At 49.4% G+C, this 24878-nt stretch overlaps 1 protein-coding gene across 2 annotated transcripts in view; it reads right to left on the bottom strand.

Annotated features, from left to right (window-relative positions):
• The window catches only part of FSTL4 (follistatin like 4), a 672816-nt gene that overhangs the window by 477615 nt on the left and 170323 nt on the right, over window positions 1-24878 (bottom strand). The window contains exon 5 of one of the 2 annotated variants that reach the window (XM_054694402.1): window positions 12312-12867. The exons of the other annotated variant lie outside the window; for it this stretch is intronic. The gene's annotated coding sequence lies outside the window, so the exon portion shown is untranslated. The remainder of the gene's footprint in view (window positions 1-12311; window positions 12868-24878) is intronic. 2 annotated transcript variants of the gene reach the window in all.

Genomic DNA, 24878 nt, shown 5'->3' with positions numbered 1-24878 from the left:
CTTCTTGGCCTTGAACCTGTTCCAGGGACTTGAGGGGACATGGAAGGAGAGGAATTGACTGAGGTCCTGGAACCAGAAACTGAAGACCAGATATTGAAGTGATGTGGCTATCACTGACCCGGTTTCTTATTGGGCAGTGGCTGAAGTTGTCCAGAGTGGAGAGATTAAGAGTTCAAGTCTCTCTTGGGGCCTCCCTGGTAGCGCAAGGGGTTAAAACACAACCTATGAAGCTGTCCACAGCCTCTGCAGCAAGAGTTCGATCCCTGGTCAGGGAGCAACCCACATGGCGCAGCAGACCTCTCCTGACTCGCCCACTGCTCCCCTCAGCAGTGTACTTTGGTCAGTCTGCCTGTTCTGTTTCCCGCTCTGTCTCTGGTGAATCTTCTCACCCCCACACCTCTAGCCTGTACTCCAGCTCCTGTATGCATAAATAAATAAATCTTTAAAAAAAAAAAAAGAGTGCAAGTCTCTCAACCATGACCCTCTCACCAAGATTCAAGAAATTCCCCTTGAAGGTCACTCATGCATTCTTCCAACAAGGTCTTTCTAAGATCCTCTCTTTGACAGGCTCTGGGATATTAAAAAAAAGGAAGTAAACCAGGAGTCAGGAGGCTTAGCTGTGACCCCCAACCATGTGACCCTGGCAGTTCATTTGTCTTCCAGGGCCACAGGTCCTGGTACAAGATGGAGGTGTGGGACAGAATGATCTGGCATCCTCAATTCCACACAAGTCCAGGGAACCCCATGCCAGCTGGTCATTTCCGGCCAACGTTTCCTTCACCAGCTCCAGCAAAGCTGCTAGACACCTTCTGGAGGGAGGTACGGCCAGGCCCAGATGGCTTATTAAAAAACAGAAAGTTCTCATGATGGCAAACTGGCCACTGAGGAGAAGCGTGTAAGTTAACTGAAACATCTGAGCCTCCCATTTACTTTGAGATGATTTTTACATTTCCTTTTGGCTAAAGAAACCAGCCCATCTGTCTGGCTTCTGGAGCAATTAGATAACACAGTAGAACCTGAAAAGCAGAAAATGAAACAAACTCCAAAAAAGAGAAAAGATTGGGAAATACAATCAAGAGAGAGACATTGAATTCCTTGGCTGTGTCCCAGATATAAAAGAGGGGGCTGGAGCCTGGGGCCAGAGTGCACACTCTGGTCCTGACTAGGACACTTTAGGGCCACAGGGCTGCTCTGACCCTTGTCTGCTTTGGGGTTCCCAATAGTCTGCGTGCAGGGACAGGGCTCCCTCAGTTTCCCTCTGCATGAGCAACAGAGATGGGCTGAAGAAACAAGATACAATTGAGCATGAACACACTTTTCTTGCCTGATGTAGGGACCTGCCCTGGGAAGCTCCCTTGGAAAGGCTGAAACCAAGTCATCTTGATCAAATTCAACAGTGTCCCACGCACAGTTTGGTCTGTGGGCAAGCCCGGATGAGCCCTGACCTGTGGGCAGAGGTGAACACGAAGCAAATCACTCACACTCTACAGAAGATTCGACATGCTGTTTCAGTGAGTGCTGCTGCACACAGGACAGGAAGAAGGGTAGATGGAGGATGAGAGCATCGTAGGAGACCAGAGAAGTCAAGAGATACTCCAAGCCACTCAGCATGGTACAACACAACCACTCTGACACCTGGCTCAGTCTCTTCATATGACATCTAGAAAGTGGAAGGGCGTCTATAAGCTGGAAGTGCACACACAGACGAGAAAAAATAACAACAAACAGGATTTGGGTCCTGTTCAGGGTGGAGAGCAAAGGGAATTATGGGCTCAACGTTATTTTTATGCTGACTCTTGTAAGCAGCAATAAAGAAAAAGGAAAAGAGATAAAGCAGGACAAAGGCAATGCTGGGGCAGGGGGAAAGAGGGAGTAAAGCTCACTGAGTAGCAGAGCATGCCCCAAAGGTGCAGGGAGCAGCTCACCCAGTAAGAAAGCACAGATGCTGCCTTCAAAGGGTACCGGCACTTATTTTAATTCTGGCCAGAGATTCACTCTGAGAAGTAAGAGCACTTTCCCATTACCCTAAAATTGATGCTCCATCTTCTCCTTCCTTCTATCATTCCAGCTACTCTAAAGCCTCTCCAGCCCTTCCTGTCAGTGGGCAGGAGAGACTCCAGCTCAGGCATTATCTGATAAGAACCCTCAACCCCTGTGGATATCTGGCCACAGGAGATCCACACACAACCAACCCACGAGCTCCCCAGGTGTCTGTGGCTGACAGGTCACGCTCACTGAGAAACCACAATCCAGAGTCAGTTGCCAAAGAAGCAGGAAACCTTCCGTCAGACCCAGGGCCTCCGGGCCTGGGTACTAGATTAAGGAGAGGTGGCTTGTAGTAGAGACTACAACCTGGGCCTGTGTTCTGACCACTGTGGAGCAGCCTGTGGTCCCTGAGGAAGCTGGCCCTGAGGGGGTAACTCCACATCAGCAGACCCTAGAGGGCAGAGAGAAGAGACCTCAAGCAGAACCTGGGGGCTTTAGGGAAACCATCTCTATTGCTGTCTGCCCATATCTGGGAATTGTCTGCTCCACAGTGCCTAGCCCATCTCCAGGAACAGCTGAAGAACCTTCTAGAAGGCCCACCCATCAGCAGATTCTGCTTCCCACCCTCATGGCAACTGAACCACCCTCCCCCTCCCAGCACTGCTACCTGTCATATGCATAGGGGACCCTTCCTCCAGGGTGCCCTGCTTGCCCACTTTGGATAGGCCACTCAGCTTTTGCTGCCTGTCCCGGTTCCTGCAGCAGAAGGACTCCACCACACTTGCACTGCCCATAGCCGGGGGTTGCTGAGCTAATTGGCCCCACCTGCAACCAGGTTGCCCTGTAGAGGGCCCCTGGGCTGGCTTGGAGTCACAATGACTGCCAGGACATCTCACTCTGTGTCACCTGTCCAGGCTCACCACCTGGCCCTCCACTGCACACACAGTCCTCTATGTCCAAGTCCCTCTTTCACTCCTCCCTGAATAGCTCAAGTTCTAATCCCTACCTAGCATGGTGCCTGGGCACATGGGAAGTTCTCACATATTTGGTGAACTAACAGATGAATGCATGAATAAATTACATCCACTGTTGAGGTCTTTTATCCCCCAGGAAATATAAGTGGTTGGCATATATTTCTGAACTTTTGCAAATCAGAATCAGTCATTTCACTGCCCTCACTCACACCCAAAAACCACTTTGGTTGATTGTAAAATTCTTAGATTCCACCTGTGCCCCACAGTGGGCTATGAAATTTTTCTAACTACACAATTGCACACAGGATTTTTCCCCTCTGTCCATGAGTTCAAAAATGTTGCCAGAGGGCCTCCCCGGTGGCGCAGCGGTTGAGCGCTGGGTTGCGAAGCTGCCCGCAGCCTCTGCAGCAGTTCGATCCCCGGCTGCTCCCCGGTCACCGGAGGAGGGTTCCCACATGGCGCGCAGACCTCTCCTGCCGCCCGCTGCTCCCCTCAGCAGTGTACTTCGGTCCTTCTGCCTGCTCTGCTCCCCGCTCTGGCTCTGGTGAATTCTCTCACCCTCCCGCGCTTCTGACTGTACCCAGTGCTTGTATAATAAATAAATAAAATAAATCTTTAAAAAAAAAAAAAAGAAACTTCTCTAAAAAAAAAAAAATGTTGCCAGACACCCTGACCCACCAACAGTCTTCACCCCACTGAGCATGATCTACCTGGACATCGGGTGCCTCCTGAACCTCACCACTTCATGCACAAACACCAAAGGCATATTCCTGCCAAAGACACTGTACTAAAATCCAGATTCTAGAGTGGACTTTATTTGCAGGAATCAGGGAGGACAAAAGAGCAAGTTAAATGATGCTAGAAAGAAGCTGGCAAATCCAGATGGTTGGACATTCTGTGCAACCACTGACTCGATGTCTACAGCACAATAAGCAGGGCGAGACTGAAACAGACTTTTTATCGGCACATATGTATCACATCCCTAGAAAAAGAATCCCAGGACCTTCCCTCCTGTGTTTTCTCATCTTGCATCTTGATGGTCCATGGTACAGACTGAGGCTGTCATTACAAAGAAACCAAACATCGTGGGAGCAGACGATTCTACCATTTTTCTAGACCTTTGAGTTGCACCTCGAGTCAGGGGCTAATCACGCCGCACTTACTTAACCTGCCTGTGAGGTTCATGACAACTTTGCCAGCTCTGTGATCGCCAAGGAATTTAGACTTTAGAAAAATAACTAGGCATCTCTCACTGCAAAATTTACAGGCCTAGAGCAGCACTGAACATTTATTATCTCACAATTTCTGAGTACTAAAAATTGAGAGCTGAGTTTGGCTAGTGGCAGAAGCTTGGGCTTCCCAAGAGGTGACAGGCAAGGGATGAGCTGGAGCAGCAGACTCATCTGAAGGTCTGCCTGCAACCAAGGACATGCATCCTTGTTCATAGACACACAGTGCCAGTCAGCTTCTCCTATTGTTGGCAAAAGGCTCAGTATCTCCCACGAACCCTCTCCACAGGCTGAGTACCCTCATGGCTTGGCACCCAGCTCCCCCCACAGTGAACCTGCCAAGAGAGTACAAGGGGGAAGATCCAATGTCTTTCAAGAACCAGCCTTGGAAGTCATCTACCACTATTCCTGCCTTGCTTTTCTATGGAAAGCAAGCCATAAAATCCAGCCCATGTTCAAGGCAAGGTGGGTAAGTCTCCATTTCAAAGGCAGGAATGTCAAGAACCTTGAGGACCTATCTTTAAAAACCACCTTCACAAACAAATGTAACATACAGACTTTGGATCATCACTAAGACTAACCAATTGTGAAGACACTTTGAAAACCTACTGGAAATTTTTTCTATAGGTAATCATCAGACAATACCAAAGTCTGTTGTTGATGTCATTAGGTGTGACAGGAGCATCATAGTCATGTGAGAAAAAGTCCACATTTTTAGAACTGTTTACTAAAAATATAGAGAGATATGATGTTAAGGATTTCCTTTAAAATATTTCAGCAAAAGTTAAAAGAAAGATAGGCCTCCCTGGTGGAGGAAGGGGTTAAGCACTGCACTGTGAAGCCATCTGCAGCCTTGCAGCACGAGTTCAACATCCGGCTGGCCAGGGAGCAACCCACATGGTGCAGCTGACCTCTCCTGTCTCACCCACTGCTCCCTTCAGTAGTGTATCTCATTCAGTCTGCCTGTTCTGTACCCCACTCTGTCTCTGGGTGAATCTTCTCACCCCCTGCACTTCTGGCCTGTACCCCAGTTCTTGATGCATAAATAAATAAATCACTTTTTTTAAAAAGTGAAAAGAAAGGACAAGAAAGGAAAGAAGAAAAGAGGGTCAAGGAAGCAAATGCAGCAACATCTCAATGACTATTAAAATATGGGTGGCAGGTATAGGGCAGAGTGGGGGGCAGGCAGCTATACTAACTCTCTGCCTCTGTGTACAAAGAACTTCTTCATCACACATATTTGTTTCAACAGGTCAGCAGGCTACAGCTTCATATAGATCTCATTCTATTTATCTTGCCTGGAGACCACTGAGCCCCTCCAATTTGCATATGTATATTTCTTCTTCAGCTCAATTTTTCTTCCATAATATCTTTATTTCTCCTAAGCCATCTGCTATGCTGCCTCTCCAAGAGCCCCAGTATCAGGCCTCCACTCTCTGCCTCTGTATCTTTTTTCTCTTTGCACTCTGTTGCCTTTGGGGAGGGCATCGTGTGAGAGCTCATCATCATGAAGGTAAACCAGCAAGCTAGCATGAGAACAAGCACGGGGCTATGACATACAGAATCTCAAAAAGCAGGGAACTCTATGAAGCTCCAGGAGAAGGCTCCTTATCAAGAAATGCCCCAACATGATCTCCCTTTTCTCACATCAAAGGAAAGCCCCTCTTCATCAACATGCATTAGAAGCGAGTCCCCTGGTAAGCACCCAGTACCTGACTCCTACCTACAACCAGCACAAGTTTAGAAAGGAGATGCCATAGTATATTCTGAACCATTTTTTCCCATTTTTTCTTTTTTAAAATTTTGTCTTTTCCTTCACCAAAAAGCATGCCCATTACCAAACAACCTTTGCCATTTTGCATTTCTGCTGCTCCCCTCCTGCCTCTGAGTCATCGTCTGTGAACAAGGGTCTAAAATATTTCTTTGCAACTCCAGCAACAGAAAAACCTATTTGTCAACCTGTGAGAGTAGGACTGTCAGGTCATAAGCAATCTTTGGCATCTAGAAGCTAAAGAGGTACCCCACATCCTTAGTGTTATGCACTTTACTTTTACTACCCTCAGTTTATAAAGGTCCTGAGCCTTGGGGAAGTATCACCTGTGACCTGCTCCAGTGTGCCAGCTGAACTGAGAGAAGAGACTCAGCAAAGCCAAATCAGGACAGAATTGCCAAAGCTGGCATTCAGCCCTCCACCTCCAGTTTTCTGACTCGGTAAGTCAGGTCTTCAGTCTCTGATGCTGGAAACGCACAGAAAGACAATTGGTAGGTAGAACCACTCATTGCCCACATTCCACCTCCCCTGGTCTTAACCAACTGAGTGATGGATGGCACAGGACTGGGCCTAGGGATGGAGAGGACCAGGAACCCATCGTGCATGGCTTTGCAGGTCACACCAAGGAGACCTCCACAGAGTGTGGACTTTGATCCTTGGGGAAAGGAAACCAGGGAGGATGTGCTCAGTTGTGTTCTAGAAAATCTTTCTGTCTACTGTGTAGAAGATGAATTGAAGGAAGCAAGATTGAAGGCAACAAAGCCTCTGAGGAGGCTGTTTTAGAGTCCAGGCTACCTGTCATTACTTTAATTCCAGCATCCTTCATGTGCTTGGCTCACTCCTGCATGCACTCCAGGTCACAGGCTCTACAAAGGTAGGAGAGGCCACAGCCACATGACTCCTCACTGTGTAGCTGTGCCTCTTGTCATCCATCGAAACAACAGCAGAGGAAAATTAGATTTAAAGGAACAACCTAGGGCCTCCCCTGGTGGTGCAGTGGTTGAGCGCTAGGCTGCGGAGCTGCCTGCAGCCTCTGCAGCACCAGTTCCATCCCCGGCCACCGGCGACGGTCCCACGTGGCACGATAGACCTCTCCTGCCGCCCGCTGCTCCCTCAGCAAAAGTACTTCATCAGTCTGCCTGTTCTGTTCCCCGCTCTGGCTCTAGTGAATTCTCTCAAACCCCCTCTCCCCACCCCACCCCCGCTGCTGACTGTACCCAGTGCTTGTATAAATAAATAAATCTTTAAAGCAACAACCTTGTACTCGCTTGTCTAGACAAAAGTATATCATTTGAAGCACTGATGCTTCAGCTATTCACAGTCGCCCCTCACGTGGGATCATCTCAGCACTCACAGGGATGCAGAGCCTGTGGTCCCAGCATCACAGCGCAGATGGGAGATGTCCCTGGACGTGAGCCAGGGGAGTGCCAGAGCAGAGGCAGGGAGGGAACAGAGGGGAGCTGCGTGCAAAAGAAGTAGATCCTCCTGGCCTCGCTGACCACCTCCCCTGCTGCAACTGCTCCTCGCCAGGGTCCACACTTCAGCCTGGCTCACAGGAAACAGGAGGAGAAGGGTGTCAGATGGACTCCAGTCTTGTCAGTGTCCACCACGGATCCACCTCTCATCCAAGGTGAGAGGCTGATTCAGAAGAGAAGTCAGTGTCCCAACACTGAAGATGTACCACAGAGGAAGGAGGGCAGAGGACATCCCGGGCCCGCCTGTGCAGCATCTACAGCTCTCCAGGCTCAGAGTGACCCAACAGCTCTCAGGACGTGCTCGGCCTGTTTCCTGCTCGGGAGCATAAGAATCCCGCAGCATCCCTGCCAGACCGCCCTCACGTGGCGCTTCCACCAAGCCAGATGAAGGAGCCGGGGCTTCTGCCACCCAGCCTCTCACACGCCTACACAATACCCAGTCCCAGAGCACAGGACTTAATGGATTACAGGCCTCCTAATTAGATTTCCTTGGAGTTCTCTCTCGGAAGAGTTTCGTACTGTGAACTGCAAACTCGCTGGCCCATGCTTGCTTGGGTGTATGTTCTTACAAGTCAAAGACCATTTCCTACGGCAGCCCCTGGCCTCTGCCTGAGAAGGGGGTGGTGTGGGAGGAGGACAGGGTCTGACCCTCTGCTCTCCTCCTGTGACCTGGACAGGTCAGATCGAGGCCTCGACAGAGACCCCAGCACCCAAGAATGGAGCACACAGTGAGCCTCCTAGGACTTAAAGAGGGTCCCCAACCCCTTCCTCTGCCTGCACCACCCACCCTGTGTTGCCACAGTATAGAGATGAGAGGAGTTGTGGTTCTAGAGCCAAAGAACCAATTCTTCTGCAAATGGCAAGTTGGACCCTGATGTCATTTATGGCAGCCCCCGCGCCACCTGCCACCTCGTTTTGTCTGGTGGAGGTAATGCACTCCTCCGAGGTGAAACTCCCAGGTGGGAGGTGACAGAAAGGCTGGTTGATGCCAGAAACAGGTAACTACAGCCTGGAGAGCCAGAGACATCCTTGAGTAGGAGTGTAGGAGTCTCGATGCCACCCCAGGCCATGGCTACTGGTCCACGGAGCTTTCACTTCAGGTGGCCTAGACTGAGGCCCCACAGATCTGACGCACACCTTCCTCCTCCATCCCGCCTGGCTCTTTCCTCCCAAATTTTATGGGCATCCTCAGTTGGAGGTGCAGCAGCCTCACTGGACAAGAAGTTGCCTCCTGAGTCTCGTTGGGCTGGAGTTCAAGCATGAGTGAACTGCTGTCAGTCCCAGCATAGATGCTGCTGCACCTCCAGAGCCTGCAGCCACAGGATAGTGATGCCACCTCCCCCCCCACAAAGCACTGTTGGTTCTTTTCCTGAGCACCAAACTCCTGTTAGCCCCAACTCTCTGGGACATAGAACTCCCCAACATGAAGGAGAACAAATGAGCCAAACTGGAAAACCCAAACCCTGGGGCGACACAGAAGACGATCAGTGGAGGCTTTTTAGCATCGAGCGAGCGGTTCGGGGATTAGCCCGGAGTCATGGTACTGGCGGGGGGTGGGGGAGAGGAAGGGTGTGTGGGGGGGGGAGCCGCCACAAAGCCACGCCTACCACCGGAGGACACAGGGTCCACCAGGCTGGATCTTGGGGAAGAGCTCACAGATTTACCTTGCCTGATCAGAGGAAGAATCAAATCCACAGAAGAATTTTTCAAAAATCAAGATTTTGTGAGAAACAATGTATTTAGATTTCTCTCCAGGGTCAGTCAGCTTTTCCACATTCTAACCTGGGAGACCTTCTAAATCCTCAAGCGCCCCAGGGAAAGAAAAGTGGTCTTCTGAGGAAGCGCCCGGCCTCTGCAAACCAGCCACACTCCAGCCCTGGACCACGCTCTGCGCACACATGACCGCCTTCGATGTCCGGAAGGCTCTGTGTTCATGTGGCCACAAATTCCGTTTTACAAATGAACAAGCTGAAGATTGGAAAGGTTAAGTCTCCCGCCAAGGTCACTCAACTGGTGAGGAGCAGAAAAACTAAGATCTGGGCCAGAACGAAAGCTCTTAAGCACTAGGCAATACCTCCTTCAGAAGATGGAAGAGAGCTGTTTCAATCTGCTTACTCTAGGGATTGACACAGCTCCAACTCCAAGGTGCAGGGTAGGGGAGCGAGGTGGGGGATGGGGGGCGAGCGTTCTCGCCTATAAGCCGGTGCTTGAATCGCTGCCCCTGCCCTGCATTAACCCATCAAGTAATCAGGATCCAGTCTGTTAATGCTCAATCTTGATATTAAAATACCTGTGACATTCAAACCCATATCCTCAGCCTGGCTCGGACTGTGCGTGTCAGCCCACCCCCACTCCCCGACACCCCCACAAATCCCGCTGCAAGCCACGCAATGTTCACCCGCTGATTGAAATAATGCAATTAGGGGATATAGAAAATCCATTCCACATGGTGCCATCTGCATTCTCTTCTGACAGCTAATTTGATTGGCGCTCTGTAATCAATAAAGCACTCACGCAGCAGCCAGATAATTCACCTCGATTTTTCCTACACTGTTTGTAGGGGAAAACACTCCCTTCTGCTTCTGCCAGTGACCCAGGCCAGGTGGGGAGCCTCCAGGAAACAAGCTCAGGAAATGGTAGAATGTACTACAGGGTGTACTGCTGGATCCCTGAGGCCGCTCCCATGGCTGGATGGGTGCTCCTCACTGGGCACAGTGGCACTCACCTCTCTGTTCCCCAGCCATCACAACTGAAGGTGGGTGGCAGATGTGGTTTCAAAGATGCTTTTATCTTTAAGAAGACATTCAACACCACACTTCATAACTCAGTGGCTTCTGACAAAAAATCTCCGTCATTCTCATCCCCAAGAATCAGCACCTCCCTAGGACTGACAGCCCACACCAGGACAGACCACAATGCAGAGACTTGTCTCTAGACCCTGCAGAAACAAAGTGGGAAGGTGGCATTTTGCCTAGCACCTCCCTACATGGGGGTCACGACCTCAGTGTCACGCACCGTGGTGCCCCCTTAAACCTCCAACAGATCTACATGATGACCAAGCAGCTCATTCATTTGAACACAAATACAGTCAATCATCCTGGTGGTTGGCCACCCAAGCCAAGGAACAAGCAGGGCTACCCTTTATAGGGCTCCGACCAGACAGCAGCTGAGGCTGGGCATATCCAGCCACCATCAGAAGTGCCAGTTCATGCCCCCAAAGCCTATGACTCATGGACACTGCTGAGCACAGTCACCAGGACCCTAGAGAAAAGTCAACACTCCCCAGAGATAAAGGACATGCTATGGAAAGAAACAACAGCTATGCGGAGAGAGTGAAATCTCACTGTTCTCAGGCAGACTTAGAGCAATAATCAAGTTGGCACGTACAGAGTCAGAGACTCCCCTATATAGGCATGTGTTACACCTGGATAGAGAGAGGCCCTCAGCCCTCAGAGGGACGACTCTAATGAGAAGATAACTGGAGAGGAAATCACAGGGGCAAACTCAGAGGAACAGCACCAGCAGCTACTGCAGATTAAACTGGTTTCTCATGTGGGGATGGAGGGACTGCAGGAGGGATTGGCTCTCACTCTCACCCTATAAATCAGAGGCTGGCCCTCAGGAGTTCCGCAGTGTCCCTGGGGATCCGGGGGCACACCAGAGCAGAGGGCAGGGTGCCAGGCCGCACCTGCCTAAAGGACAAACCTGTCAGGGAGATTTAACACCTGCACCCTGGAAACCCATCCCTGGTTCTTTCAGATTCTCTGAGATGAGCACAGAAAATAACTGAATATTCCTTTTATTTAATGGGAAAACAAGAGCCTAGTAAAGAAATCATTTCTCCCAAAAAGAATACCAGGGTGGGGGAAAAAAACCGTCCTGCATACCAGAGGCAAAGCAAAAAAAAAAAAAAAACAAAAAACAAACAAACCCAAGCTCAGCTCAGACTCAGGGAGCTCTGGGCTGTCCAAGATGGAAATGACTGAGAAACTACGAGTCCAAGCCCACTTTTTTCATAGGTGAGCTGGCTGAGGCACAGGGAAGGTTCAGTGGCATTGATGGACCTGCAACCTAGAAAACTGGAGAACACCTCTCTAGAAAAACCAGAAGGCTTAGAAGACCCAAACCCTCTCTGGCTGGGAACTCTCTAGCCTGCAGTATGGATACCAGTGGCCTGGCATCCTGCCTATAAATTCACAGGCTTTGGAGTCACAGGCCCGAGTTCAAATGAAGGCTCTACCTCTAATTGTCCTTGAGATCTTGTGCAAGTCACTTCACTTTCTGTGCTTTGGTTTCCTCCGTGTGGAAAAGAACTGGTGATAATGCACGATCACAATCTTGGGATTAATGTAATTTCCATGAAGTGCTTTGCATATTGGATTCTTTTACATCAAACAGTAAATCCCACCCCTGCCCCCACAAAAAACAGGGGCTGTTTTTATAATTATCTGTAAACAGATACTAGCAAGCAAGGACATCAGTGAGCTCAAGTCATATCCTTAGTGACACTGCAGTGAACATTTATTATCTGCCTTCTGGACTCTATGCCTCCATCAACAGCACCTCATTTCCATTTGCTCCCCACAAAGCTGACTGTGTATCCCAAGGGGAAAGCTTGTGAGCTGCTTCAGAGGTTGGTTCAGGAGTGGTTACAGAAGCCAATTTAGGGTTATCGATGAAACTCAGGACTTGCTGGGAGAGTTGAGGCAAAGATGTTTTCCATTCCCTGCTGGACCCAATGGAGGAAGCCAGCAGCCCTGGAAACTGCTGGCAACCAGTTTGGGTCCATCAAAGAAATCAGCCTAAAGGTAAGTGAAAGAAACTGCATCATCAGTGACATGACCGTGTTCCAGGATCAACCCTTAACTGAACTTACATCTGGACTTCTGTTAATAGCAGATTTCCTTCACAGTTTAAGCCAGTTTGATTTTCTTTTCTTCCTTTCTCTTCTTCTCTCTTCATAGTCACTTGCACAAAGATTTGCAATCATTACAATGCTCTTAAATGTCAGTGCCCCATCTTGCCCTCTTCAAGGTTGGAACTTTTCCAAGCACAGCTGGAACTACTGGCTTCTTAAGAACAAACAGCATGGGGTCCCCTGCTTCCTCTAAGACCCCTGTCAGGACCATGATTCTGTGGTATCTAGTCCTGTGTCAGGGACATGCCCTGCTCCTGCTGGGTGACAAGTGTCTCACGTAATCGAGGCTTTGATCTTCTGAAGCCCACGGTCCCCGCTGTGCTGCAAGGTGCCTTAGACAAGGCTGTCACCAGGCGCTGAGACATCCCTTTGTAGGTCCTGCCTGGCACAGAGCGTGTGGGCGATGACATCGAGGCAGGTGTAGCTACCACTGCACCACTGCACTAGGCTCTTTGCTCCAACAGAAATCAAAGCCCCAGCTCTTCACTCTTCTTCCCTGGAAGCCCACATCACACTGTCAGGGACAAAAATGAATATGATCAGCTCTACAAATTGTCCCTGTCTGTTCTCCCTCTCTGCTGTTTGGGCTGGGAGCAAACATGCCAGCAGGCATGGGTGTGACCAACGCTCCCTGCCTGATCATTGACGTCTCAGTGGATGTGGGAACTCTGAACAATTCCCCCAGAGGATTTTAAAGATTCCACTTGGGTTTCCATGGTAATTTTACAGAGCCAGCACTCAAGAAGTGTTTGTTAAATTGAATTTATTGAAGAGTAAAGTGAATCGGATATTCCCATAACTGGACCACATCACCATAGAAAAGTCCCTGGCCCATCAGAGGGATGAGTTGCAAGTCTGCGACAGAAAATATTACCAGCAAGGTTCTTTGTAATCTGGAAAGAGAACTCAGCTCTGGTCTCCTTACCCACCTGAACTAGGAAGATGGCATTCTTTAAAAAGTCAGGGGAGGGGAACTTCCCTGGTGGTATAGCAGCTGAGCGCTGGGCTGCAAAGCTCCCCGTAGCCTCTGCAGCACTGGTTCCATCCCTGGCCACTGGCAAGGGTCCCACATGGCACACAGACCTCTCCTGCTGCCTGCTGCTCCCCTTAGCAGTGTACTTCATCAGTCTGCCTGCTCTGCTCTCCCCTCTGGCTCTGGTGAATTCTCTTGCCCGCCCGCACTTCTGACTGTACCCAGTGCTTATATAAATAAATAAATAAATAAATCTTTAAAAAAAAAAAAAAGTCAGGGGAGGACCTCCCTGGTGGCACAAGGGGTTAAGCTTCAGCACTATGAAGAGCTGTCTGCAGCCTCTGCAGCACGAGTTTGATCCCTGATCAGGAAGATACCCACATGGCACACAGACCTCTCCTGCTGCCTGCTGCTCCCCTCAGCAGTGTATTTCAGTCAGTCTGCCTGTTCTGTTCCCCACTCTGTCTCCTGTGAATCCTCTCACCCCCCCACGCCTCTGACCTGTATCCCAGTTCTCATATGCATAAATAAATAAATCTTTAAAAAATAATAATAGTAAGTTAAATTTAAAAAAAGAAGTCAGGGTAACCTCGGTAAGAAACAAAAGCTCAATTTCAAATAGACACTCCTGACCCACCCCACCATGACCAAAATGATTTGCAAGCGAGGGTGCCTGCTCCTCAGCACAGGCACTGTCCTTTCATTGGAAATACCCTGAGGGCCCTTTGTGGATCCAGTTTCCCTTCCAATGGATGATCCCCAAGCTTTGGCTTTATTGGAAAATGTTTTAGACCCAGATTAGAATTTAATAGGTAAAATTGCTGATAAGAGTAAAAAGTGAAAAGCCACCAACCCCAAGGAGGAATCAATAGCTCACAAGTCAGTAAGAACAGAAGGCAGGTCATGGAGGCTGGGGGTGCAGGGGCAAGCAAATTTTTTTAATTCATGTGTAGCATATGTATAGAGTTAGCTTTCTTAAGCAGAGACCTGCATAAACACAGATGCCACCTTTTCCAAGAAGGCCAAGCCCGTGATGGCTGGGCTACACAGCAAATTAGTCACGTCCTTGGAATGCGGGAATTAAACACCACATACAAGGCACCCTGCTCTTTGACCCTCTCAGGCTCATCAGAGGCATCCACAAAAACTTTGCACTGGGTCAAAGCCGCCTGGCAGATCTGTCCACAAGTCAACTCCCATTTCATTTGCTAAAACTGCAACTTGTCAGCTTTGTTAAAACCACGAACTGTCATTTTGTCAATAGGGACAGCCCATTCTAAGGGCAGATCAATTCCAGAACAAAGTTTTGAGTGACAGCATTACCCCTGGAGGGGTTCCAGGAGTGTTTGCTTTGCATCCCCCTCACGTTAATGACAAACAAGTTCCCCATGATGGATACACCTGCAATTAATATTGAAGGGACAGTTAATGATTTCAAGGAACCGCTATACAGGCCTCATATTTCAAATTTAAAATGCTCCTTCCAAAGCAGGATTATTTTTCAAAGCCTAGAAATGAATGTTAATATATTAGGCAAAACAAGTTTTTTAACATCTCAAAAAATAAAGCCAAGAAAACTTATATTAAGGACTCCACTCAGTTGAGACAACCCCATTATCCTTCAAACACTCACAATGAAGCTTTGTTCTAGAGACCTGTCTTGTCACTCCTTGTTTCAAAGGATGGGATATCTACAAATCAGAGTCTGATAGCTACAAATCAGACTCACAAGTACATGAGATATATATATGAAATTCTGAAGAACACATCAGGTAGTATGAGTGTGCTTCTTGTTCTCTCTCTTCTTTAGTGCACTAGAGATTATAAACGAGAGTTTGTAAATCTACATGTCTCCATCCTTATTTCAGATACACATATGCAGAGAACTATTCATATATTTCTTCTGAAAGAAAATTAGATACTTACAAAGCAAAAAAAAAAAAAATTTAATAGCTGAATCATAAAATCACTTTGGCTCCTGAATCGGGGAAAATTGCTTTCCAAATATAGTGACATCTCTCCCCTAGGCAGGAAAAAAATAATTTCTGGCCCCAAAAGCCAGACAAACCACTAGCAGTGACCAAATGAAACACCAATTCCAAGCTAAATGAACAAGAACAAATGCTGAAGGAAAATTGGTAATGCGAAAAGACATTGCCAGCAGGCAAAGAACTGTGTTCTGTTTTAACTAAGGGGGGGAAAGAGACACTGAACAGACATTTAGGTAATAAAGTGACACAATTAGTCACTAAATATAACAAAGGCAGATTATTGCCAACCTCTAAACTGCCTGGTCCAGCTCTGAGAGTGTGGAAATGAAAGAGGCCTCTGCCCCAGGCTTCCTAAAGGGCTTGGAAGAAATATTCCAATACCTCCTCCTGGCCACCAGGGGCGCTGTGAAGATAGATGAGAAGCTCACCTTGGGCTATAGAGCGCCCAGCTGAGAAGCCATGGCTGCACCCTGGCATGCTATCCATGCTATCCCTTCCTGTTGTTTATAGTGCCTAATACAGGCCTTCTCCCTCAGATCTCCTTTGGGGTCTGGGACATCTGGCCATCTGTGGCGTGGGAGCAGAGAAAGCAGGGCCGAGAACTCTGGCCACCCCCACCATTCTATGAAGAAATAAATTTCCCCTTCCCAACTTTCTCTAGCTGGCTTTGGCAGGCCCATGGATGCTAAAGGACTACCCCAGAGAGCCCAAGCCCAATGTTTCTAGCAGAACTGTGGCACTCAGTAATTTAGTGGCCCTTTGGAGCAATGCTGATCAATCCTGATTGCAAATCCCACAACACAAAGCAACCACTGCTAGTAACAACCCTGTGTGTGTGCAGAGACCTCTGGTTCTCCCAGATTTATGCTTACAATAAATTGCCTCTACCGCCCAACCTGGCCAGATATATGAGCCCAACATGAGACTCCAGTTCTATTATCACCAATTAAATAAACAGGTTAAGGGAGAATGTAAACTAAGATAGATTATGTAATCAGGCTCTAATAAGATCTAGTGATGAGAGAATGAATCTGGGTTAATTTTCTTTTTGTTTTTATTAGCCCCTAAAGAGCAGCTAGGAAACTTCCTTGTGTCCTTGACACCCCCTCTTCCTGGCCTCAGACCTTCCCTGCAGGGGATGTCAGGGAAAATGGCTTTAGACAGGTTTATTTGGAGAGAACGGGGGGGGGGGGGGGGGGGGGGGGGGGAGGGGGCCCCTGAGGGCAGTTAAAATAGCTGAGGTATTTATTTTTGTACCCCTAAACCCTGCCTTCAACCAACTGCTCCCTGCCCCAGTGGAGCCTCTGAGAGGAATTTATGCATAGAAGGCAAACAAAACTTTCTAAATTGCTAACTAGGGATTTTCATCCCCTCCCCATGAGCCGTTCAGGCAGGTGAGCTGACTGGCTAGCTGGAGAGGGCCTTTGTTCTGTGTCGAAGGCAGCCAAGTCAGCCAGAAGAGTTCTTAGATACAGACAAGGCCAGCATCATGACCCAGCAGGCCTTCTGAAGGTGGGGCAGAGGCCACAGGCCCTGCTGGCTCAGCTGAGTGGGGCAAAAGCAGGAGAAAGGGAGAGATGAGAGATTTTCAAGAGCAACTCTCTCGCCATTAGGGCTGGAGATGTACCTCAGGGCCACAGCTGAGAGCAGAGGCAGGAGACTTTGGGAACAGAGCCACAGGCCTTTTAAGGACCAGACTTCTCTAGGACCTGGCCTTAGGGCAGGAGATGGGGGGCAGGAGAGAGACATCAGAGGTGGAAGAAGCTCTCGAGAAGGGGAGTGGTTACAGGCAGAGAATGGGTCAGAGGAGCTGATCTTCTCACTCGGCCATCCTTGGTGGAGCTCAGACCCCTACGGGACACAATGGCACATAAACCTCAGAGAAGCTGCACTGAACCGATGGAGTGGTCACTGTTCAGGTGGGTGACAAAAGAGAAGTCAGTGTGTGTGGATGAAGGGCAGTTTCCTTGGAGGGATTCACAGGTGTGGACTTCTGAGTGAGCAGGCCCTGCTATGAGACCTGCCCAGGGCTCCTAGCCCTTGCTACTGCCTGGTCTCTGGTATGGATCAGAAATGAGGCCCCTGGACAGACATAGCCCCAAGGGCACTCTGGTGTCCCAGGACAGACTGGATTTCTGCCCTGACCTGCTCCCTCTGCTGGGCGCCTCTGAGCAATGCACCACCCGTTGGCCTGAAGTGGGTAAATGGCTTTAGACAGGTTTATTTGGAGAGAAATAGGTTGGGGGGAGGGGGACCTCAGGGCAGTTAAAATAGCTGAGGTATTTACTTTTGAACCCCTAAACCCTGCCTTCAACCAGCTGCTCCCTGCTCCATGTCCAGCTGCTAAGGCAGCAACAGTCAGGGCTGAAGGCAAAGGATATGCGCACGCCCACATGAGGCTAACGCTGTGTGTTCTCATTTCGCCCCTTCCAAAGTGTCCTACTACCAGCCTTCCGTGGAGGGGATAAAGATGGGACTACTGGTTCATTCAACTGATGTAGGGCAGAGCTGGGATTTGGCCAGGCTGGGGTGTCTGACCACGCAGTCTTCCTTCCCACAACCCCTGCCACCTTTCTCAGGGCAAGGAGAAAGTAGCAAAAATAAAAGATCACATCATCACTAAATCAGCCTGAGCCTTAGAAATAACTTGAATGGGGTTTCAGGCAGCAATCCTTAAGCCTGGTATTATAACAGCTCAAGAGACATGGTGAAAATCTCATAACAAAGTTTATTTAATCCACCTCCTACTTAAGTTACATGTGTTCTGCAGAGGGGAACGGGTCACAAAATCCTCTTCTCTCCAGGGAGTTTCCAATCCAGATCTGCAGGGATTCACTCTAGCAGGGGTGAGCTGAGGAAACACTACTGGGAGTTGGGGGAGGGGTGGGCTGGGGAGTGGAGTAGAATCACATTTTCAGCCAAGAAGCAAGGTGAAACCTGGTGAATTTTTCACAAAGCAGTGCCAGGAGGGGGGCGGGGACAGTACCAAAAGACACTGGACCTAGAAGGACCCCAAGAAATTCTCTTTTCTGGTAGGTGCCTGACCTGCTTTGTGACCCAGAAAATCCAGAGAAGGTGCTGGCTCCAACAATTAATTATTCAGAAAGCCCAAGGCAGGAGATAATTGAAAGCAAAATGCTGGTGGGATGTGCGTTGGGGGGTAATTTGCACATTTCCTGTGCCCATATTTCACTGCTCCCATCTCTGAGGATGTCTGCCACTTCATGGAGTGAAAGGAGATTTCCTGACCCCTGCTGTCCCTCCCTCCCATCGCAGCCCAGGCCTCTGCCGCATAGCCCAGGAGGGACAAGCCAGAAGTTGGTGCGAGTAGGAGCAACATGGTCAGACAATTCGGCCGTCTCTCTGGATCATGGGCTCTGGGTCAGGGTTCAAGAGGCAGGTGGAGTCCCTAGAATGGAAGAGGAACCCCCACCTCCAGAGGGCTCTTAAGAGCCTGCCGCCTCCCTGTCTCAGGCTCCCATCATGACCAATGGTGTCTGTGATCCTCCTGCTAACCCGAGGTGCTGGGCACAGCGCCTCGCACACAGCAAGCCTCGATGATGCTCCTGGTCCCTGGATCCAACCCGCACAGTCATGGGGTCCAGGCAGGAGGCATGTCTTCCTTCTGCTTGCACATATGACCACAGATCTACAGGCATGTGTCACGCAGTGCTGCTTCCATCAGTGTCGGGCCACACACACAACAGTGGTCACCTGAACGTTTGCTAGGTGTGTACAGTGACACTCTGATGTTCACACCATGTCAGCGCCTCTGATAGCCCACTTCCCAGGACGCGTCCCATCATTAAGGGGCATATGACTGCATGCATCCCAGCCCAGGGCAGGGGGTGGCAGCCCCTGGAACTCACCCTCAGCCCTTGCCCTGCACAGAGAGCAGCTCCTCCGCCAGGTCCCCGGCTGACCACACTTCACGTTCACTTTAGGCAACAATATGGATGTCTTCGCCCTCTGTCTCGCCCCAACTCCTCATTCATCAAGGACCCTCTGTGCACACCAACTCTACATGAAGCTTCCTCTGATTCAGCTCTACCCAGCTGTCAGGGACCTCTTCCCTGGGAATCCCTCCAAGCCTTGCATGCCTGTCCCGGAGGCCCTTGTGTGAAAGCGCACTCTCCTGGGACTCCACGAAGGCCCCGGGAGCAGGACCCCGCCCTCACTTCCCACTGAGACTTGTCCAGGCCCTTCAGACCAAGGACACTCCCAGACTCTCTGGAAGAACTCCATCTCCCAGAAGGTGGTGCACGATCATCAAGTGGAGCCCAGCGAGTTCCGGAACCGTTTATCATTCTAGTGGCCTACTTATCAACTTCCCATCTTGTAAAGACATTCCCCTGGGAGTAAGAATCATCTCTTTTTGTTATCAAAGGAAATTGTGAAATACTAGTACTCAATGGAACAGTTGTCAAATCTGGCTTTGGAGTGCCCCATAGAGTAGAAATTAAATGTTTTCTTCATCTAGCCATATTGAGCAGCCGAGACCATGTAGCCGGTCATTACAGAGACAGATGCCCCCACGTTCGGTGGGGTGGCTGCATGGAGAGGTGCAAATTCAGGTGGCAGATGGAGGGGGAGGGAGCGTGGATAGTCATAAACAAACTGGAATTATTGACTGTCTGAGAGGTATCGGGCAAAATAGACTGTACCTAGAATAAATAGTCCTTTTACAAAACGCTTCTGAGAGATGCAACGGCAATTTTCTTCTTTCTCCGCCCAACACTATCTTTGAGGAGAAAACAGACCAACTGTTCCTGCCAAAAGCTGTTTGGAGTTGTGGGTGGCTTTGGGATGCTTCCTCTCACAGCTTCTGATAGGTGACTTGCTAATGGAGTCAAACAAAGGAAGGCCTGCAGGCGGGTCAGTGATGTTGAACTTTCTCCAAGTTGTCACTGTTAATGGAGGCTGGGCTGGGGCCTCAGGGTGGGAAAAGCTGCCAGAACACCGGAGGTGGATCACAGTCCTGAGACATTGCCCCCCTGAGATGCTAAAGCAAGGAAAAGTCCACTGGGTCCCCAGAAAGAAGGGAAACAAGCAGGCTGGCTCTGGGACTCACCTTCTCTGCAAATCCTCCCTGGGTCCCTGGGGGGCCTCATTTGGGTGGGATATCAAAATGAGGAGTACCGCCTGCTTCACAAGGCAAAGCCATGACCTTATAATGAACCCAGCATCAAAGGGAACTGCACAAAGGCTGGGCAGCCAGGACACCGTGGCTGACTCCACGCGTTTTCACAGCAACCACCTGACTACATCTCCGCCTCCTCACAACCTTCGTGGAGCCGTCCGTAGCGGGAAGGTTCCCAACCTTAGTGGAAAGTAACTGAGATGCAAGCTTCTTCCCTTGCATGCTTAATTGCGACCATTTATCATTGCACAGGGTGATGGGGGGTAGTGGGGTCCGAGGGTCAGGGCTGCCAGCACAGACCCCCGCTGAATGTCACGTATAGAAAAGTCTTTACCAGGCTTTTCCCTCCCTCTAATGAGGTCAGGTATATGCAGTTCCTGTCTCAAGCTCTGAGCCCCAAGCTCCCTTCCCCTGTGTAAACGTGGGCTTTCAGGAAAGGAAAAAAACAAGACCCCTTCTAATTCCCGTACTACTCGGACTGCAGCTACAATGGTCATTATGAAACATTCCCCTTGAAGGGAACCTGCACCACCATGAACCAGAATTCTTCATATAATCAGAAAAAGCAAAGGCGGTCTAACAGCATAAAGAAAAGCCTTCTTTGCTATTGTCTCAAGACCAGAAGCACTTTAGTCTGTTGATCACAATGGCGGCTAAAAGGGCCTGCTCAGCATCACAAACGGGGCAGAGGGGTGGCGGTCCCAGCTGGCTCTTCCTAGTGGGGAAAGAGGACCAGGGAAGGGACCCAGGACCCGGATGGGCACGGAACCACTGGCAGACAGGGTCGCTGGCAACCACTGATGGCACAGTCCCCACCGCCGGGGCATTTTCTCCTGACTTATGTGAAATAAAGGAAAATGAGGATCCAGTCTCAGACAAGTCACAATGCCTGCCTCCCCTAGCAAGCTGGTCACCCAGTGAGCTGGAGAAAATTCGAAGACACTTGAGTAGGCATTGTTTAGGAGGTTGAGCTGAGTCAGCCGAGCCACCCAATAACTATCTGACCCCAAGGCTTACCCCTTCTCTTTCCTGGGCCTTTGTTTCCACATTGGGGGCCGGGGGGTGGGGGGGTGCATGTGCGTGATGATAGGGATGGTGATGATGGGGATGGTGAGGAGGATAGAAAGGGCCTGGATCAGTCATTCTATGACCTTAACTCCCCACCCACACCGCCAAAGCATGAGGCAACGTGTGGGTGTCTGCTGAGCACACAAATCCAGCGAAATATAAGTACAGCCCAATGATTTAAACTGTGGACTCTGGACTCAGAGACAAACCTGAGTTCAAATCCCAGTTACGCCCCCTTCACTCCTCTATGCTGCAGCTTCCACCTATGTCAAATCGTAACTTCCACTGCTGTCAAATTGATTGAAAAAGGAGAATCCAATGAGGTAACGTCTGTAAGCACTAGCAGAGTGACGAAGAGTGGCACCAACAGAGAAGTAGTCAGAAACCGACGGGAGAATTAGATTTACAAGTCAATCACCCAATCTGGGACAAGAGAGCAAATCAAAACCATCCCATAAAGTCCACTCATAATTTTGTAATAAATTAGTGAAGAAATAAATATAAACTGTCTCCCTCTTATCCTACTCATGATGAATTTTATTACTAAGAATAATTTCCTCAAAATAAAACTGATAACGATCCAAATTTCGCACTGCACAATTTGTTCTATACAGACAAAAGATCCAATTGTCTTGATAAAATTTAGATCTGCAAATATTTGTCCAGGAAAATTGGATTTGGTAGACACAGTGGTCACAGAAGAAAATTCTCACAGTCAGAAATGATGATGGATACAATTTGATGAATGTATTAAATCCTTCCTGTACAGCTTACACAAAACAGAATTCTTTGAAAATAATTTTTAGAAAAATTAAAAGTTAAAAGTATTAGAAACAGGTTCGCAGGATAGGATAGGAAAGTGATGGAGGCATTAAGCTGGCTGATGGAACTCACTTGAGAAAACTCACTACATCTGCAGTCATAAACACACAGTCCTTGGATCATGGGCAAAACATCCATTTGAAAAGCCAGGTCTACACCTGGGGGACAAAATGCCCAGTGTCCACTAGAGGGAAGTATCCTGAACCAGTGGAAACTCAGACACGTGTGGACACGGCCTGGTTAACTGCTCTAAGTAAAGTGTCTTGGCTGGGTACCACCCACTTTTCCACCCATTCTCCCACCTTCCCCCCACCCTCCAGTCCAGTGAGGTGCCTTCCCCAGGCTGGGTTCCTTTGCTTATATTATCCCTCTCCCTGGAAGGTATTCCCGTGCCCACACCAACCTTTCCCTCAAGACTCAGGGCCAGCTCCTCCTCACTACCTCCCTTGTTGCTTCAAGCCCCTGCAACACCCCACCTTACCCTCCTCCCAGCCCTTCCTGCCAAAGTCACCAATCACCTCCATGTTTCCCAGTCCAATGGAAACTTTCAGATTGCCTTCTCTGCCCTCACTCCTCTGACACTATTTCTTCCAAGTGGCTGGAGCTCCTTGAGCAATGCAGCCCTTTCCATTCCATTCCATTCAATTGCAAGGACAATTCCCCTAAAGGGTGTAACTCTGAGCCAGCACCAACTCACATCAAGACCAGCTAGGGGAATGAGGGCCTCTGTCCCGAAAGAGGCGGGACAGTATCTAGCACATGCCTCATCTCACCAGGCCTCTCATTTCAAATGCATTTGGGCCTGACTGTTCTACTCTCAAACGTTTTCCCGATCATCATTGCCTAGCTGATGTTCTCATCACCTTCTGCACAGCAGAGCAATGTCCATCTTGGCCTGCTTGGCCTGCTTGAGTTTATCCTTGACACAGTCACAGATGAGATTACGTTATCCCACGCTGAAATGAAGGAAGGAATCAGAAGAGCCATAATGTCTTGGATCAAATTTTAATTCCATGCCATATGTGGGGGTGGACAAGTGGAACGGCCCTCTTCCAGCAGCCAGCTCTTGATCCCAGCCCCAAACAGCCCTCCTTGCTTCCTCCATACCCCAGAGACAGAAAACGTTGCATTCAGCACTACCTCCAGGTGCTACCTGGAGCATTACCTCCCCGTGTGCAACTGGCAACACAGGGATTCTAGAATTCACAAACCTGTAAGGTTTGAAGCTCATGCCACCAAGGAGAAGTGAAAATATAACCAGTCGCCCACCACAAAGTGGAAGCACTGATTAGCCACCCTTCCTTATGAGATTACATTTTTCTGCATTTGCAGCAGAAAGAGAGGCAGACAGGAGCAGCACAACTGTGTGGTGGGACATGGAGGAACTGCCAAGCTCCTCACCCTGCACTTGTCCCAAAAGATACCATCAAACTGTCAGTGTCTCAACCTTCAGGAATTATTTTGTAATCGTCAAGGTTTGGAATCTGTGGAAACTTGCTGAAGAAAAAATGCTGTAAAATGTACCACACGCACAGTTGTTTAAACAACAAAAAATTTATTCTCTTAACAGTTTAGGAGGTTAGAAGGCAAGAAGTGAGTCTTACAAGCTAAAATCAGGTGTCAGCTGGACCAATTCCTTTTAGAGGCTCCGAGGGAGTGTCTGCTTCCTGGCCAAGCCCTAGAGTCAGCCGGCATTCCTTGGCGAGTGGCCCTTCTCTCCAGGTCACAGCCCACAGCACTGAGCTGTGTCCCTCACTCTGCCTGTCACAGCACGGCCGTCTGACTCCGCCTGCCTCCCTTACAAAGCCCTTGTGATTCTAGCAGGCCCACAAGGATAATCCAGGATATCACCCCTTCTCAAGAGCTTTAGTTTAACCATACCTACAAAGCCCCCTCTACTGTGTAACAAGTTCCAAGGAGAAGGACAGAGTCAACTTTGGGAAACCACCATTCAGTCTAACACATGGTCTGAAAAAAGATGTTGGCTGATGACTGAGGCCAAACCCCTCGTCTCTAAACTCTGCTGCTTTTCTGAGTTGCAGCCTGTGAGGCTGTGGCTTCTCATTTCCTCCCACTGCCGGTGGAGGAAACCTCCCTTGCCCGCTGGCCCCAGGCTTGGCCATAAGACTTGCTTTACCCCATAAGGACGCACACAGACGTCTCAAGCATGTCTGTGTGGTCAGCGCGGCTCATGCTCTGGTAACCCACCAGGAGAAGAGCGCGTCCGGGCTGCCCCCTGCCCTAGCCTGCACCCAGGAGGAACACCTATGGGGTACACCTGAATCCCACCTGGCATGCCCCCACTCCCACAACCACATGCGGCCTAAATGGGTTGAGCCACACTCACCCTGAAGATTCCTGACTCTGAGAGCATTTGTGGTTACCAAGTCCCGAGTTTGAGGGGAGTTTGTTACAAAGGTCTATTGTGGCAACAGCGCCAATTCCCCGCCCCCTTATCTACTTGTTCACATGGAGAGGGTGTTGCCAACGTTATTGGCACCTCCATATGGGAAGCCTGTGCTGCCGTGGTT

The sequence above is a fragment of the Talpa occidentalis genome, unplaced genomic scaffold (assembly GCF_014898055.3).
Source record: "Talpa occidentalis isolate TD23 unplaced genomic scaffold, MPIMG_talOcc4v2.1 talOcc4.13, whole genome shotgun sequence".
NCBI lineage: Eukaryota > Metazoa > Chordata > Mammalia > Eulipotyphla > Talpidae > Talpa > Talpa occidentalis.
Note: the sequence above shows the minus strand (reverse complement) of the source record. Positions and strands in the feature narration are given on the sequence as shown.